The sequence below is a fragment of the Vulpes vulpes genome, chromosome 13 (assembly GCF_048418805.1).
Source record: "Vulpes vulpes isolate BD-2025 chromosome 13, VulVul3, whole genome shotgun sequence".
Taxonomy (NCBI): Eukaryota; Metazoa; Chordata; class Mammalia; order Carnivora; family Canidae; genus Vulpes; species Vulpes vulpes.
The window spans coordinates 117,151,114-117,167,294 of record NC_132792.1 but is presented as its reverse complement, the minus strand read 5'-3'; the positions used below and the strand labels follow the sequence as shown (position 1 = coordinate 117,167,294).

General features: G+C 40.6%; 1 protein-coding gene across 3 annotated transcripts in view; it reads left to right on the top strand.

Moving 5' to 3' along the window:
* Window positions 1-16,181, top strand: part of GATAD2B (GATA zinc finger domain containing 2B) — a 98,677-nt gene that overhangs the window by 31,736 nt on the left and 50,760 nt on the right. The window contains exon 2 of one of the 3 annotated variants that reach the window (XM_072732360.1): window positions 10,218-10,259. The exons of the other annotated variants lie outside the window; for them this stretch is intronic. The gene's annotated coding sequence lies outside the window, so the exon portion shown is untranslated. The remainder of the gene's footprint in view (window positions 1-10,217; window positions 10,260-16,181) is intronic. 3 annotated transcript variants of the gene reach the window in all.

The following is a 16,181-nucleotide window of genomic DNA, read 5'->3' as shown; positions in this document are numbered from 1 at the left end:
CAGTCTATCAAGATTATCATAGAAATCTGAATGAAGTGCATTCTCAGCTTGCTCAGTCAGGACAGGAGGATGACCAGGATCCATCTCTGATCATCAGTAGATAGTTAGATCATCTTCTAGCATAGCCTATTGATCATAGGAATCCAGTGTGGTAATAATTGAAAAGTGGAAGATAGGTTAAGAAGATTGTGGAAGTTACTATGTAGCTGTAATTTATTTTCTTATTTAAGTTTCTTTTTTTTTTTTCCTTTCCTGTTTGGAGACTCTTAAAGTCAGAGATTGAGTGGAACATTAGCTTTTAGAGGGTGGGTGGGTTTTGGTTTTGGGGGGCAGTTTGTGACTTCAAAGAATGATAAAGATAAGATCAGGGGATCCCTGGGTGGCTCAGCAGTTTAGTGCCTGCCTTTGGCCCAGGGCGCGATCCTGGAGTCCCAGGATCAAGTCCCGTGTCGGGCTCCCGGCATGGAGCCTACTTCTCCCTTTCCCTGTGTCTCTGCGCCTCTCTCTCTTTCTATCATGAATGAATAAATAAAAAAATCTTAAAAAAAAAAAAAGATAAGATCAGTGTTCACAGTGAAAGCGAAAGATAAGAAGTTTAATGGAGAGTAAAATATCTGAAGCTCTAAGTGAAGCTCTTTCTCTTCTGGGAGCCTCTACCCTTGGAAAGGTAGAGGCAGGGGAGACACTGGGTGGAAATTAGTAAGAAAAAAGCCAGGTCAAAAGTAGAATCTAGGGCAGCCCTGGTGGCGTAAGCAGTTTGGCGTTGCCTGCAGCCCAGGGCGTGATCCTGGAGACCCGGGATCAAGTCCCTGCATGGAGCCTGCTTCTCCCTCTGCCTGTGTCTCTGCCTCTCTCTCTCTGTGTATCTCTCATGAATAAATAAATAAAAATCTTAAAAAAAAAAAAAAAAAGTAGAATCTAGGGACACCTGGGTGGCTCAGTGGTTGAGCATCTATCTGTCTTTGGCTCGGGTCGTGATACCTGGGTCTTGGGATTGAGTCCCTCATTGGGCTACCCACAGGGAATCTGCTTCTCCCTCTGCCTGTGTCCCTGCCTCTCTCCCAGTGTCTTTCATGAATAATAATTTTTAAAAAATAGAATCTAAGTGCTTAGAAAATCTGTGGCAGGGACGCCTGGATGGCTCAGTGGTTGGGCGTCTGCCTTCCACTCGGGTTGTGATCCTGGGATCCAGAATCGAATCCTGCATTGGCCTCCCTGTGGGGAGCCTGCTTCTCCTTCTGCCTGTGTCTCTGCCTCTCTCTCTCTCAGCCTGTGTCTCTCATGAATAAATAAATGAATCTTTAAAAAACAGTCTGTGGCCAAACAACATTACTGAGACAATTGGGGTACCTGAGTAGCTCAGTTGGTTAGGCAGCTGCCTTTGGCTCAGGTCATGGTCTCAGGGTCATGGTCTCAGGGTCCTGGGATTGAGCCCTGTATCAGGCTCTCTGCTCAATGGGGAGTCTGCTTCTCCCTCTCCTCTCCCACTCCACTCCCTCTGTGCATGCAGATGCACCGTGTCAAATAAAATCTTTTAAAAGACTATTAAATCATGACTTTTTTCTAATTTCTCTGTGGTACTTTTTTAAAAAAAGATTTTATTTATTTATTTATTTTGGGAGAGGGAGAAGGAAAGATAGCAGGAATGGTGGGGGAGGGGCAGACTGAGAGGGAGCCTGATGTGGGGGCTGATTCCAGGACCCTGAGATCATGACCTGAGCTGAAGGCAGACACTTAACCAGCTGAGCCACCCAGGTGCCCCTTCTCTGGGGCACTTAGTTTCATGACAAGTGTTAGTACATTAAGCTGAGTTTTTTGTTGTCAGATAAATTCATTATTCTAATAGTTTTTTGGTGGTGTCTTTAGGGTGTTCACTGTATAGCATTATGTCATCTTCAAATAGTGAAAGTTTTACTTCTTCTAATTTGGATGTCTTTTGTTTCTTTTTCTTGCCTAATTGCTGTGTCTAGGACTTCCAATAGTATGTTGAATAAAAGTGGTAAGAGTAGACATTCTTGTACTGTTCCTCTTCTTTGAGGAGAAGCTTTTAGCTTTTCACCAATGAACATGATGTAAGCTGTAGGTTTGTATATATGGTTCTTACTATGTTGAAGTGTGTCCCTCCTAAACGGCTTTGTTAAGATTTTTTAAACACATTTTGGGGGTAGCCCCGGTGGCGCAGCGGTTTAGCGCCGCCTGCAGCCCAGGGTGTGATCCTGGAGACCCTGGATCGAGACCCACGTCAGGCTCTCTGCATGGAGCCTGCTTCTCCCTCTGCCTGTGTCTCTGCCTCTCTCTCTCTGTCTCTATGAGTAAATAAATAAAATCTTATAAATAAATAAATAAATAAATAAATAAATAAATAAATAAATAAATAAATAAAATAAACACATTTTGTTTATTTGAGAGAGAGAGCAAAAGCAGGAAGAAGGCAGAAGGAAAGAGAGAAGCAGGCTTCCCACTGAGCAGGAAGCCCAGTATGGGCTCTATCCCATGACCCTGGGATCATGATCTGAGCTGAAGGCAGATGTTTAACCAACTGAGTCACCCAAATAACCCAAGATTTTTTAAAAGTAATCTCTACACCCAATGTGAGGTTCAAACTCACAACCCCAAGATCAGGAGTCACATACTGTACCAATTGAACCAGCCAGGCACCCAAGATTTTTTTTTTTAAGATTTTATTTATTTATTTATGAGAGACATACAGAGAAAGAGAGGCAGATACACAGGCAGAGGGAGAAGCAGGCTCCATGCAGGGAGCCCAATCCCAGGTCTCCAGGATCACACCCTGGGCTGAAGGTGGTGCTAAACCACTGAGCCACCCGGGCTACCCTAAGTTTTTTGTTTTGTTTTGTTTTGTTTTGTTTTGTTTTTTAGCATAAATGGTTGTTGAATTTTGTCAAATGTTTTTTCTGTGTCTATTGAGACAGTCGTATGGTTTTTATCCTTCATTTTGTTAATATGGTGTGTCATGTTGGTTTATAGAAGTTGAACTATCCCTCCATCTCTGGAATAAATCCCACTTGATCACATATGAACCTTCTTACCGTATTGTGAATTTGATTTGCTAATATTTTGTTGAGGATTTTTGCATCTATATTCATCAGGAATTTTGTCCTGTAAATTTTGTGTATGTATGATACCTTTGGTTTTCATATAAGAGTAATGCTGGGCAGCCCGGGTGTCTCAGCGGTTTAGCGCCGCCTTCAGTCCAGGGCATGATCCCGGAGACCCAGGGTCGAGTCCCACGTCCGCCTCCCTGCATGGAGCCTGCTTCTCCTTCTGCCTGTGTCTCTGCCTTTCTCAATCTCTCTCTGTGTCTCTATGAATAAATAAATAAAATCTTTTTTTTTTTTTTTTTAAAGAGTAATGCTGACATAAACTGAGTTTGGAGGTGCTCATTTCTCTTCAGTTTTTTGGAGTACTTTGAAAAAGATAGATACTAACTCTTCTTTAAATGTTTGGTAGACAGGGACACCTGGGTGGCTCAGTGGTTGAGCATCTGCCTTCATCTCAGAGTGTGTGATCCCAGGGTCCTGGGATCGAGTCCCACATTGGGCTCCCCAGAAAGACCCTGCTTTTCCCACTGCATATGTCTCTGCCCATTCCTTCCTTCCTTCCTTCCTTCCTTCCTTCCTTCCTTCCTTCCTTCCTTCCTTCCTTCTTTCTTTCTTTCTTTCTTTCTTTCTTTCTTTCTTTCTTTCTTTCTTTCTAAGATTTTTATTTATTTATTGAGACACACACACACAGAGAGAGAGAGAGAGAGAGAGGCAGAGACACAGGCAGAGGGAGAAGCCAGCTCCATGCTGGGAGCCTGACGTGGGACTCAATCCGGGTCTCCAGGATCACACCCCTGGCTGCAGGCCCGCTGCACCACTGGGGCTGCCCTCTCTCTGTCTTTCATGAATAAATAACATCTTCCAAAAAATGAAATAAAATAAATGTTTGGTAGACTCACCTATGAGGTCATTGTGTCCTGGACTTTTGTTTTTGGGGGGTTTTTAAATTATTGATTCAGTTTCATTACTTGTAATCGTTCTATTAGATTTTCTGTTTCTTTGTGCTTCAGTCTTGTAAGGTTGTGTGTTTTTAGAAATTTATTCATTTCTTCTAGGTGGTTTTCCAGTTTGTTGGCATATAATTGTCACTTATAACTTTTCTTTCCTTTCTGATTTTATTTCAGCCCTGTCTTTTTCTTAACAAATCTGGCTGGAGGTTTATCAATTTCATTTATCTTTTCAAAGTACCAGAAGTTTACTGTCAAATAAATCTGAACATTTGTGGCTTGCCTGAAAAGAAATTGCCCCTGCAAAGATGCATGGAAGGTACAGATGGAGAGAATGAAGATAATCAGCAGTCAAGTGTTAAGAAAGGAGATGTTGGGGGACCTAGGTGGTTCAGTTGGTTCAGTGTCCAACTCTTGGTCTCAGCTCAGGGGTCATGAGTTCAAGCCCCACATTGGGCTCCACACTGGGCATTGAGCCTACTTTAAAAAAAAAATAAGAATGAGAGGCAATGGGGGGTCCAGTTGGTTAAGCATCTTGCCTTGATTTGAGCTCAGATCATGATCCTTGGGGTCATGAGTGTGAGCTCCACGTCAGCAGGAAGTCTGCTTCTCTCTCTCTCTTTTTTTTTTTAAATTATTATTATTTTTTTATGATAGTCATACAGAGAGAGAGAGGCAGAGACACAGGCAGAAGTAGAAGCAGGCTCCATGCACCGAGAGCCCGACGTGGGATTCAATCCCGGGTCTCCAGGATCACACCCTGGGCCAAAGACAGGCGTCAAACCGCTGCGCCACCCAGGGATCCCCCCTCTCTCTCTTTCCTTCCCTCCCTTCCTCCCTCTCTCCGCCTGTATTTCTGCTTGCACACGTGTGTACTCTCTCTCTAAAATAAATAAATAATCTTTACAAATAAATAAAATATTAAAAAAAAAAAAAGAAATCAACTGGTTTCAGGCCTGGTCACTGAGAATCAGTAGCATGCTGTTGATATTTGCAGTTTGTGAATCAACTTGTAGAAGTTTTTATGACCTTTGCAGCAATCCTACTTCCTGTAAACCAATAGTGAACACATTAAGGAATCCTGCTTTGAGAAAAACAGTACTCCTTAATTCAAATGCTATGTCAGGACAGGGATTTTTTTCTCCTTTCCTCTTCTACCTGTGTAAGATCTGGTCTGTATTCTGCTTTATAAGGCAGTATCCTTAGTCTTTACTTGGTTTTAGCCAAAATTTTAGTAAGTACATTCTCCCAATTAGTGGTAGACATTTCAGTATCAATCACTTGATCAATCACTAATTTATAACTCCCAAGTAATTGAAGACTGACTTTTTCCTCCTTTAAATAAGACATAATTCTGTTTTGTTTTTTTTTTTAAAAAGATTTTATTTATCTGAGAGAGAGCACTCATGTCCATGTGCACAAGTGGAGGAGTGGCAGAGGGAGAAGGAGAAGCAGACCCTTTGCTGAGCAGGGAGCCTGACACGATACTCCATCCCAGGACCCTGAGATCATGACCTGAGCCAAAGCCAGATGCTTAACCACCTGAGCCATCCCGGCGCTCTGGAATTATTCTGTTTTAGCTAATGAGTACAAATCGCCGATTTCTAGAGACTAAAACCAGTACATAATTTTGGAAGTAATTCCCAATTTGTGTATTAAGCTTTGCAATACACAGTTTTTGTGTGATGGGTTTTTGTTTTTGTGTTTTTTTGTAGTACTGCTTGATTGTATCGTATACCATCTTTTTTTTCTTTTTTTTAAAGATTTTATTATTTATTCATGAGAGACACACAGAGAGAGAGGCAGAGACACAGGTAGAGGGAGAAGCAGGCTCCATGCAGGGGGCTCGACGTGGGACTCAATCCTGGGTCTCCAGAATCACACCCTGGGCTGAAGGTGGTGCTAAACCGCTGAGCTACCCGGGCTGCCCATATTATATCATCTTTAAATAATGTGGAGAGGAACTCCCATCTTCTAAGAATTAACTTCTCCTGGAACACCTGGGTGGCTCAGCAGTTGGGCATCTTCCTTCTGCTCAGGGTGTAATCCCGGAGTCCCGTGATTGGAATCGAGTCCCACACTGGGCTCCCTGCATGGAGCCCTTTTCTCCCTCTGCCTTATGTCTCTGCATCTCTCTCTCTGACTCTCATGAATAAATAAATAAAATTTAAAAAATATATATTTTGACTAAGTGAGCTTTTCTACATTTAATGAAAAAAGTAAATCGTATTGATCATATGAATGGAATTCTGCTGTTCTGTGATCTAATTTAATGTTGTTGTAATAGTAATTTTGAAACATCGTGAGCTGATTTATCCAAATAGACTAAAAACAGCCATAGGGAGTTTGCAGAGGACTAACAGCTGGATAAACTTCAGCTTGTTTTTCTTGGACACCAGTAGACAGCTTGTGAATTTTACACAAAATTTTAAAGTTGGTTTGTTAAAAAATAAATTTTTATTTTTCAACCTTAACAGTGGTTGATTTTGATCCTCTTGATCTTTGAGCCCAAGCATTTGTGTTAAGATCGGCACAAAAGGGACACCTGGGTGGCACAGTGGTTGAGTGTCTGCCATTGACTCAGGGTGTGATCCTGGAGTCCCGGGGTTAAGTCCCGCACCGGGCTTCCCACACAGAGCCTGCTTCTCCCTCTGCCTGTGTCTCTGCCTCTCTCTCTGTGTGTGTCTCATGAATAAATAAATGAAATCTTAAAAAAAAAAAAAAAAAAAGATTGGCACAAAAAATTGAGCAGGTTATTATAAAACTTGTGAAGAGCAAAGATGGGGACTATATAATTTTTGCAAATTTGTTCCTGTTGTTGGTGAGGGTATTTTTTATGTGCTTGCTTGTACAAAGTTAATACTTCCTTCAAGCTTTTAGTTGTATTCAATTTGAAATTTTGTTTCCTAAGTCTGGACAAGAATTGCTTTTTCTCTTATCATGGTTACCCTTTATGAATTGATCTTCCTGGTCATTTATCTGTCAGATCTCCTTTGTGCATATCTAGATTGTATGTCTTTATCAGCCTTTCCAAAGAAGTCCTGGATCAAGTCTTCTGTGAGTGGAAATCATACATGCCTGCCAAAGAGTTTGTATTTGTTGTTTTATTTATTTATTCATGAGAGACACATAGAGGCAGAGGACACAGTTAGAGGGAGAATCAGGCTCCCCACCGGGAGCCTGCTTCAGGACTCGATCCCAAGACCCTGGGATCAAGACCCAAGCCGAAGGCAGACGCTCAACCACTGAGCCACCCAGGTGTCCCAAGAGTTTGTATTTTTTACCTCAGTTGTATTTGGCTAATATTTTCTTTAATCCTGTGGCTTAGAATAGATATTGGTGAGGCACACATAGTGAACTGCTCTCTTGAGTTTTGACCAAGAGATGCTCAAGTCATTGTGGTACAACAGAGTGAGTATAGGCTCTGGGGCCAGCATCTTCTGTTGTTAGCTAAATGAATGACTTCATTCAGATTTCTTAATTTCACCAAATTAATTTCCGTATCTGTAAAATAGGAAAAGGATTCTATCTTCTTGGTTTGTTATGTGGGTGAAATAAATATTTAGTACATTAAAATGCTCAGTGAATGTTAGATAGTTTCTTTCTCTGAAAGAATTTAATGTTCTTCAGAGCATCACAATTTGGATAACAGTAACCAAGAAGTATCTTAAAATGTACAGTTTTCAGCTTACACAATAAGTACTTTTGATTTTGGATGATTATGATTCAGCTTAAAAGATCCGAGTTGTTGGCTGCCACATTGTTGTTAATTTTCCAGGACCCTGAAGAAAAATACCTGTTGGTTTGAAAGCATCTCTGGTACCTCTGGACTGCTAAGCAGTGTAGTATACAGAGGAAGTACTGTAGTAAGCAGTATATACTGCCTCAGCCTGTGTAATGTTGGAGAATTTAACCGTGTAGTTAATGGTAATCACTGTTGACTGGTTGTATCTAAGCCTTTTATATAATCTCAAAGACTGGTAGAAATTGACCAGTGTTTAAATGTAGCTAAATGTGTTCAGTGGATTTACATGAGCATGATATCTGAGTGATTTTTAAACAATACGGTCTTCCCTGCCCTGATTAAACATGGAACCTAGTGAGCTTCAGTTTGAAATTCGTAGTTGGTCTCTTGTGGAAATGTATTGAATAAGAGGCGAGTGAATTATTTTCTTGGCTCTGTTTTTCACAGATGGAATGATTTCCCTTATCTTCTAAAATAAAGCAGTACCTAGATCTGGGGACCTCTGATAGGCTTCTATTAAGTACATCTTATTGTGACTAAGATGTCACAACATCATCCACTTGAAGCTTAGCTTGGAGAAGATGCAGGGTTTTCATTTGTAGTTTGTAAGTTATTGAATGCCTTTTGCCAGTGGCCAATACTGCCTGTTTCAGATTTAACTCAGTATTTGTTTTTTTGTAGTTGAGATTAATATTAGATTGCTCAGGAAGACGTTTATTTGCAAACTAAAATCTTTGGGTAGGGTGTAGATTATTTTTCTCTATTCTCTAGACTCTAGAAGCTTTAATATTTGAAAAAATAAGGGTTTTGTGAGAGATTCTGATGGAGTCAGTACAATTATGATTTGAATTTTGGAGGCCCAGTTGAGGCAGGTGTTTGGGGGCACCTGGGTGGCTCAGTGGTTGAGCGTCTGCATTTGGCTCAGGTCGTGATCCCAGGGTCCTGGGATCGAGTCCTGCATTGGGCTCCCCACAGGGAGCCTGCTTCTCCCTCTGCCTGTGTCTCTACCTCTCTCTCTGACTCTCATGAATGAATGAATGAATGAATGAATAAATAAATAAATAAATAAATAAAATCTTTTTTTTTAAAAAAGGTGTTTGTAGTGGTATATTGATGGGAGAGATCAGCTGAAAAATAAGGACTCGCCTCTTGTTATTCCTTGTCACAGTTCATAAAGAACTTTTTCCTTAAACAAAGATCCTAGAGTAAGGATCCTCCAGCCAGTAAATCTCCAAAACAATTATTACTGCTTTACCTCCTTTTTCGTTTGCTTGGATTACTTCCCCACCACTTCTGACCCCTTGTGAGTACCTTTGAGAAATGAAAACTCTATAAAGTAACTGAAGATCATTGCTCTGAAACAGAAAAAGGAAAATTAATCAGGAGAAAGTTTCGGACATGTCTAGAGTCTTGATCAGTCTGTAGAATGACATAGGATGGTGTGGTAAATGCTACTTGGTAAGTGAGAGGTTTGCTGGAATGTGAAAAGGAATGAGTATTCTGGCTGGGACACAGGAACTTGGAATGATACTGCAACCATACTATGGCTAGGCCTAAACCATTATATATATTTTTAATTGTGGTAAAATATGCCTATCAAGGGCCTAACCCAGGTTTATGGAGTGTACATACACTGTTGTGACTACTCCCTCGGAAACCTTGCTGTAATTTGTGTTAGATGTGGCTTCAACTGCCCTGAGTGCTACAAATTGATAGACTAAATCAGTATCTACTTGTGGGACAGCTCCAGAACAGATCTTTAATGAACACATCTACTGTTTTATTGATGTCTATTCCCTAACACTATCAATAAGGGATGAAGACAAGGAGCTTGGTTGGCAGTGTCGCCTTTTTTATTTTTATTTTATTTTTTTGTAATTTTGTAGTATGTTAGTATTGATGCTGTGATTTCCTGTCCTGGATGTTGGCTTTGGAAACTAAACAGTTAAAGCATCATGATTTGAGAGGAAACTAGCTCTCATGAATGAAGGCAAAGTTTGGCACTAGGCCAGAATAATGGGGGGGGGATAGTTAGGGTGGGGAGATTAACTGACTTTTGTACCACAAATGACATTTTAAAAAATTAAGAGATAATTCCATGTCCTGAGGTTATAAACCGGCTACAACTGGTTTTTCTCCCCCCCTCCTGCCCCCGCTAGGCATCATGGGTAAAAGTAAGCATCCCCCTGTTTCTTTTGTTTAATGTAACAGTACGCCATGTGATTGGCAGGGCAGTGCCCGCTTGGAGACCGGGTTTATGCAGGTCTCTCAAGGGGGCTGGCACGTATGGGGTCGTCCCTGTGCTATAGAAAAAGCCTCTCACGATAGAAAAGAGAAAGGGAACCTTTCCCCACCTCCTCCCCACAAAAAAACCCCCAAAAAACAAAAACCTAAACCCATCTTTTATTCATTCTTTTCCTCCTTTTTCTGCCCTCCCTCCCCCCACCCCCTTCTTGTCTCCAGTTCTCCTGGCAGCTAGAGGAGGGAGCAGAAAAATGTATACCTGTAAGTACTTTTAACTGTCTTGCTCCCCCCTCCCTTTTTTCTTTTTCTAAAAGCAGAAACTTAGAATTGCTCTGAGTTCTTCACAGCCTTTTCCTGCCTATGTGTAGAAGGTGATATGCTGAGGTTTCTAATGGGATTGAAGTAATAAATACTGTTGCTTTTTAAAATTTGTTGTGGAGTAATCGTTTCTCATACAAAGCTCCTTTCGGTTTGGATCCTCAGTCCTGCTTCATCCTTTTGCTGTAATGGTCTCTCGCTTCTAGTTTTCTTGGAGCTGAAGCTATAAGAAGAATGTTATGCTAAGATTTTCTTTTGCTTTCTTTTTTAAAAAATTTCTTTTGTCTGTAGCAATGATGGTTCTAGCTTCCCCTTACCCTCTCTTACCCCCCCTTTTCCATGTCAGCTCCAACCCTGCTCTGTGAATGGAGTCAGCCAGCTGACTGAGTGCTGGCATTACGCCAGGGGCTGCAAAGCAGTGAGAATATGCGCGCGCTCGCGTGTATGAGTGTATACTGAACACAAAGGGAAAGGCCTGCAGTCTAGGAAATCACAGGCTATTATATAAGGAAGTCTGCGTCATCTCTGCTTACTTGGGCTGATGGACAAGGAAAAGGGCAAGGTTTAGAGCAAGAAAAAGACCCGCTTGATACACATACACTCTCTCTCTCTTACATTTTTCCTTCCTGTCTTTAAAAAAAAAAAAAAATTGGTATTTTTGTTGTAGCAGAATGAGAAGGAACATCTCTGTCCAGGTGACAGTAACTGTGTTCCTAGTGGAACTTGTAACTCTTCTAGGTGGTGAAGCCGTTTGTTCCTCATCTTTTTTTCCTGCCCCCATTTAGAGGTGTGCCAGTTTGAGGCTTCGGGTCCTTAGAAGGGAATTGCTGCCTGGATTTAACAGCTGTAATTTAAGATCCACCCCCACCAGACTGTTTTTAATCATGCAAGATTGCCGAGGGTACAGGAGTTGATGGCCAAGGTGGTGCTCTTAAGGAGAAGCAAAAAAGCCAGATAATAGAGCAAATAATATCTGCTAACTACTCCTTTGGGTCCCCCTCCCCTTTTCCTTGTCTTTATTTCTTGTTGTTGTTCTATTTAGTGTATTATAAAAATGCAGTGTTCTCCCCTGCCATCTGCTACAGAGTTAGAGTTGTACAAAAGGAAAGTCACCACATGGAAAGAAGGAAAAATAGAGATCCAAGCTCCCAGACGCTGCAAGTGTTGCAATTTGGAGATTCATTTTGGAATGATTGTATCTTCCATTGGTTATTAGGAGCTGGACATTTGTTTAGAAATTATATTTCAACTTACTGCCAGTTTACCGTGGCGTCTTTTTTTCTTAATTTGTCTTTATGTGCTTCCTAGGTATGATACGTATATGAAGTGGCTCTTGTGTTAGGAGGAAATGTGAAATAAAGTGTATTAATGAATAAAAGAGGAACATACTGCTACATACTTGTCTGACCTTTCAGAATAATGGTGCTGATAAGCAGTAGTTGGAGCAGTAGGGAACTTTAGGACTACTTTATCCTCTAATAACATTGTCAGGTTGCAGTCTAAAGGAAGCTCCTTAATTCAGTCTTTTTCTTATAGCCTGTGAATTTGTACTCTTGCCACATTTTTACTACCAACAGTTTGAATATGTGTATTTTTCCCTTTGGTATGTGAATTTTGGTGCAAGTGTTAGGAGGTGCTTATGAAGTTATACTTTGTATTAGGACTGTTGGGTGGGGGGATCCCTGGGTGGCTCAGCGGTTTGGCGCCTGCCTTTGGCCCAGGGCGCGATCTGGAGTCCCAGGCTTCTCCCTCTGCCTGTCTCTCTCTTTCTCTATCATAAATAAACAAACAAACAAACAAACAAATAAATAAATATTTTTTAAAAAAAAGGATTGCTGGATGGGGTTTACCAGAGTGGCTGGCCCGGGCTCATTGCCTAGGCTGTCCCCGGTTATTTCCCTACCCCAAGTAGCTGGAGCCACTATTCTTCATTTTCTTTATAAATGAATTAAGGGAGATTATTTCCCAGTCAGTTGAATACTAGAAGATAAAACATTATCAGACCAACCTAGCTCAAACCAGAAACTAAAGATTCATTCTTGAGTTGTGAGATTCCCTAGTTCTTAGAAGTAATAACTACCTTTTTTTAGTTGATGCCATTTTTTTATACAATTACTTGGTGATAATGTTCTTCATGGGAAGTAGACATTTTACATGTGTGAATTTGTGCTATCAGGTTCTCCTCTTATATTGGTTTCTATTAAATATAAAGAGAAGTGAGGATGTACAGTTTATTTCTCCCCTTACCACCCTCTATGATTTAAGATTCTGTCTGTATTCTGCTGTTTGCTTATTGGATCAATAGGTTTCAAAAAAGATCTTTAGCAACCTTTTATTTCTAACTTTTCTCTTGGTGCTTGGAAACAGATTAGTAGGGATAATCTTATGATTAGGTAGTTATAATCAGTGAGGCATAAGTTAACATATTTTATTAATGGACAGACTTTTTTATTTCTTTGCACAGGCCCTAGTTATTGTTTAGGAGTGGCTGAAGAGTCATTTTGAAGGATGCATGAAATCTGTCCTTTGACCACCTTTGTTTCCTTCCTTCTAATATCACTGTTTTAGATGATGATGTCTGGCAGGATTTTCTTTGTATGCCAGAACTTTTGTGCTGATTTATTAGAATATGTATTAGCATAATAATATATTATTATTTTGTGCTGATTTATCATAAGGATTTATTATAAGATGACAGTAGGGGAGGATTGCTTACCTCCTATTCATTAGGTTTTTAAGCAGCGCACCCTAAATTGTCACAGTTAAGCATAGAGGCCTTTTGATCCTTGGTGTACATTGCTAAACACTGTGTCACCTAAAACATGGCCACCTAGGTTCTTCCATTTGATGATGTGAGGCCAAGTTTGTGTGGGAAGCTTAGTGAAACAGAAGAGACTTACTAGTAAGAGCAAGTAAACAACAATGACCTGACTGTTCTTATTTGGAGTAACTGTCTTACCAATTTAGATAAAAAAATCAAGAATGGCAATAAAGATAGATGCCACCTGGACCTGAAGTAAAAAAGACTTCTGTGTTTGAATTAGGCTTAGCCCCTTACAGACTTTGAGACCTTCGAAAGTTATGTAGTTTTGTCTGTTTTCTATAAAAGGAGAATTGTTAAATTATTAAAGCCCTTCTATAAAGGACTTAGATCATGTATTGTAAAGCACTTTGGCACCAGGCACTTTAGTACTTAGCCAGTAATAAGAGCTCAGTGCATGTCAGCACCTGTTACTAATATTCTACCTATTGGGTTTGTTTACTGCTGTTTTCACTGGTCCTACTAGTTTCTTTTAATCTATGGCCACCTCCATGTTTTGCTTTTGACATAATCTTTCTACTAAGACTGGCTTTATTGACCTACATGTTGGAAGAGTTTAGATTGGAAGCCTTTAAACTACAGCCAGTGCCTGTTTTTGTAAATAAAGTTTTATTGGAACATAGCCACACCCATTTCCTTACATCAAAAAAACAGGATGGAGTAGATGGTCCACAAAGTCTAAAATATTTATTATCTGGCCTTTGACAGAAAAAGCTTGCAGACTCCTGGGTTAGATCAAGAATCTTTTTTTTCCTAGAAAAATGAGCCAGAAAGGAATTTCTAGAAATCAAAAGAGAGGTAATTAAAATAGACTAAATTTATTTATTAAAGATTTTATTTATTTATTCATGAGAGACACAGAGAGAGAAAGGCAGAGACACAGGCAGAGAGAGGAGTAGGCTCCATGCAGGGAGCCCGATGTGGAACTCGATCCCGGGACTCCAGGATCATGACCTGGGCCAAAGATAGGCACTAAACCACTGAGCCACCCAGGGATCTCCAAAACAGACTAAGTTTAATTGGACCAGAAGGAATGGGTTTTAAGTATGGGATTTTGTAGCTTGGAGAATAGTAGGAAGAAGGTCCTTGACATAGCTAATATGAGTTAAGGTATAGGAAAGTACCCTTTGGAGTTGGTTAGGTGATAATAGTACTTATGTAGTCTATTGAGCCCTTTCATATGGTGGGTATTTAAAGAGAAATACAAGGAAGAAATATTTGCCACCAAGTAGTTTACATTCAGCCTGGAAAACGGGCACCTGGCTAGCTCAGTTGGTGGAGCATGCGACTCTTGATCTCGGGGTTGTGAGTTTGAACCCCACATTGGGCTGGGACACCTGGGTGGCTCAGTGGTTGAGCGTCTGCCTTTGGTGCTGGTCGTGATCTCAGGTCCTGGGATTGGGTCCTGCATGCGGCTCCCTGCGTGGAGCCTGCTCCTCCCTCTGCCTATGTCTCTGCCTCTATCTCTGTGTCTTTCATGAATAAGTAAATAAAATCTTAAAAGAAAAAAACAACAACCCACATTAGGGGGAGGGATTACATAAATATTTTTTAAAGATTGTTATTTATTCATTAGAGACACAGAGAGAAGCAGAGACATAGGAAGAGAGAGGAGAAGCAGGCTCCAATGCAGAGAGCCCGATGCAGGACTCGATCCTGGGACTCCAGGATCATGCCCTGAGCCAAAGGCAGATGCTCAACCGCTGAGCCACCCAGGTGTCCCGAGATTACATTTTTTAAAAACCTAGAAAATAATATGAATTGATAGGTCACTTTATTAAACAAGTGTATTAGTTGGAGTAGGCTGGTAGTTTTCAAAGTGTGGTCTGTGGACTCCTGGGGATTCCTGAGAGTGTTTCAGGGAGTCTTGAGATCAAAACTACTTTATAATAATAGAAAGGTAGAAAGGCTCCCCCCCCCCCCCACCTTTTTCACTGTGTCGACATTTACACTGAATCAGATCCAGAAGCAATAGTGAGTAACACTGCTGGTGCCTTAACATCAGAGTAGTGGCACCAAACTATACTAATAGTCATTGTATTCTTCACTGCTTCAGTTTAAACTTGGAGTTAAAAAAACAAACAAAAAGATCCAGTTTCACTTACAAATATTCTGATGAGGGAGTGAAAATGAATTTTGACCTTTCAGAACATGGCTTTTGAATATTTTGTATGATAAAGTGGGAAGTATTCATAAAATGTTTTTGCTACATATTAAGGTACAGTGGTTGTCTCAAGGAAAAGTATGGTTGAGTTGTACGCTAATTAGTTGCTTTCTTTATAGAACACCATTTCTACTTGATGAAAGAATGAATAATTGGCAAACCATGGTGTTTAGATTTGGGAGAACAACTAATTGTATTTGCGCCCATGATAATATTAAAATAAAAAATAGGTATGCCTGGGTGGCTCAGCGGTTGAGTGTCTGCCTTTGGCTCAGGGCGTGATCCCGGTCCTGGAATCAAGTCCCACATTGGGCTCCCTGCATGGAGCCTGCTTCTCCCTCTGCCTGTGTCTCTGCCTCTCTTTCTGTCTCTCATGAATAAATGAATAAAATATTTTTTAAAATCTTTTTTAAAGGGATCCCTGGGTGGCGCAGCGGTTTGGTGCCTGCCTTTGGCCCAGGGCGCAATCCTGGAGACCCGGGATCGAATCCCACATCGGGCTCCCGGTGCATGGAGCCTGCTTCTCCCTCTGCCTGTGTCTGCCTCTCTCTCTCTCTGTGTGACTATCATAAATAAATAAATAAAAAATTAAAAAAAATCTTTTTTAAAAAACCAAAAAACAAAGAATAAGATAAACCAGTGGATTTAACAGTGTGAAGAGTTCATTGATAAGTTTCAGATTTCACATTGCAAGTAACCCTTAGAAACTACTATGCTTTTTTTTAAATTGAAGTCAAAGTCATATAACATAGAATTAATCATTTTAGTTTGTATGAGTCAGTAGCATTTAGTACATTTGCAGTGCAACTACCATCTAAATCAAACCCCAAAACAGTTTCATCACCTAAAAAGGAAATCTATACCCTCTAAGCCATCACCA